The sequence below is a fragment of the Petromyzon marinus genome, unplaced genomic scaffold (assembly GCF_048934315.1).
Source record: "Petromyzon marinus isolate PM22_M1 ecotype Great Lakes invasive population unplaced genomic scaffold, UKy_Petmar_22M1.pri1.0 PM_G_Scaffold_293, whole genome shotgun sequence".
In the NCBI taxonomy this organism is placed as follows: domain Eukaryota; kingdom Metazoa; phylum Chordata; class Hyperoartia; order Petromyzontiformes; family Petromyzontidae; genus Petromyzon; species Petromyzon marinus.
In genome coordinates, this window is record NW_027422865.1 from 37,501 (window position 1) to 40,000 (window position 2,500).

The following is a 2,500-nucleotide window of genomic DNA, read 5'->3' on the forward strand; positions in this document are numbered from 1 at the left end:
TGGCCTTAGCTTTTTGGGCACAGCGATGATGGTGGAGGACTTGAGACAGGCTGGTACATGGCATGTCTCCAGGGAGGTGTTAAAGATGTTGGTGAACACCGGAGACAGCTGGCCAGCGCAGTGCCTGAGGGTGGCTGGAGAGACAGAGTCCGGCCCGGCTGCTTTGCGTGGATTCTGCCTCTTGAAAAGCCCATTAACTTCTCCCTCCTGAAAGGAGAGAGTCGTTTCTGTAGTATGGGTGGGGGATGGGGCCTCTTGGGTGGGAAGGGGTGGTTCAGGACAGTCCAATTGTCTTTCAAATCTACGGTAGAACTCGTTCAGGTCGTTGGCTAGGCGGGAGTCGTTAGTGGTGTGGGGCGCTCTGGGTTTGTAGTTGGTGATGTGCCTGAGCCCTTTGGCAGACAGAAGCAGCGTCGTTAGTAGAGAACTGGTGTTTTAGTGTCTCTGAGTACAGTCGTTTAGCCTCTCTCACCGCTTTGCTAAACCTGTTCTTCGACTCCTTGAATCTGTCTCTATCCCCACTCCTAAACGCTTCCTCCTTCTCCAACCTCAACCTTTTGAGCTTTGCTGAGAACCAGGGCTTGTTGTTGTTAAAGTTCACCCTGGTACGTGTTGGGATACAGCAGTCCTCACAGAAGCTGATGTACACAGCCTCTGTGAGTTCATCCAGACTATTGGTAGCAGTCGTGAACATATCCCAGTCAGTACAGTCTAAGCACGCCCGCAAATCTTCCACAGCCTCACTGGTCCACTGTTTAGATGTCCTCACAGCAGGTTTACAGAGTTTTAGTTGCTGCCTGTATGCACGAATCAGGTGGACCAAGGGAGTTCTGTGCGAGCCGAACAGCCCCGTGACCCACAAGAGAAACATCCCCGCCAAATTCGAGCGTTTGACGGGGTCTATCCGTGAAAAAATATTCACGTTTTTGAGTGCACATGCATTTCTGCTGCAAATGCCTCTGGAAGTTTCATGCCGTTCGTATGCCAATTGTGGCAACACGAAAATGACCCGTTTTCCCATTCCGAGGGATTTCTGTGCGACCCTAACAGCCCCGTGAGCCACAAGAGACACATCCCCGCCAATTTCTAGCGTTTCACGGGGTCTATCCGTGAAAAATATAGACGTTTTTGAGTGCACATGCATTTCTGCTGCAGATGCCTCTGGAAGTTTCATGCCGTTCGTACGCAATGTGGCAACACGAAAATGACCCCTTTTCCCATTCCGAGGGATTTCTGTGCGACCCTAACTAACAGCGCCCGTGAGCCACAAGAGAGACATCCCCGCCAATTTATAGCGTTTCACGGGGTCTATCCGTGAAAAATATAGACGTTTTTGAGTGCACATGCATTCCTGCTGCAAATGCCTCTGGAAGTTTCATGCCGTTCCTATGCAATGTGGCCACACAAAAATGACCCGTTTTCCCATTCCGAGGCATTTCTGTGCGACCCTAACAGCCCCGTGAGCCACAAGAGAGACATCCCCGCCAACTTCTAGCGTTTGACGGGGTCTATGCGTGAAAAATATTAAAATTTTTGAGTGCACGTGCCTTTCTGCTGCAAATGCCTCTGGAAGTTTCATGGCGTTCCTATGCAATGTGGCAACACGAAAATGACCCCTTTTCCCATTCCGAGGGAGTTCTGTGCCACCCTAACAGCCCCGTGAGCCACAAGAGACACATCCCCGCCAATTTCTAGCGTTTCACGGGGTCTATCCGTGAAACATATAGAAGTTTTTGAGTGCACATGCATTCCTGCTGCAAATGCCTCTGGAAGTTTCATGCGGTTCGTACGCAATGTGGCAACACGAAAATGACCCGTTTTCCCATTCCCAGGGATTTCTGTGCGACCCGAACAGCCCCGTGAGCCACAAGAGACACATCCCCGCCAATTTCTAGCGTTTCACGGGGTCTATCCGTGAAAAATATCAATTTTTTTTTGACTGCACATGCATTTCTGCTGCAAATGCCTCTGGAAGTTGCATGCGGTTCGCATGCAATGTGGCGACACGAAAATGACCCGTTTTCCCATTCCGAGGGATTTCTGTGCCACCCTAACAGCCCCGTGAGCCACAAGAGAGACATCCCCGCCAATTTCTAGCGTATCACGGGGTCTATCCGTGAGAAATATTCACTTTTTTGAGTGCACATGCATTCCTGCTGCAAATGCCTCTGGAAGTTTCATGCGGTTCGTATGCAATGTGGCGACACGAAAATGACCCGTTTTCCCATTCCGAGGGATTTCTGTGCCACCCTAACAGCCCCGTGAGCCACAAGAGAGACATCCCCGCCCACTTCTAGCGTTTCACGGGGTCTCTCCGTGAAAAATATCACATTTTTTGAGTGCACATGCATTCCTGCTGCAAATGCCTCTGGAAGTTTCATGCGGTTCGCATGCAATGTGGCGACACGAAAATGACCCGTTTTTTCCCATTCCGAGGGATTTCTGTGCCACCCTAACAGCCCCGTGAGCCACAAGAGACACATCCCCGCCAATTTCTAGC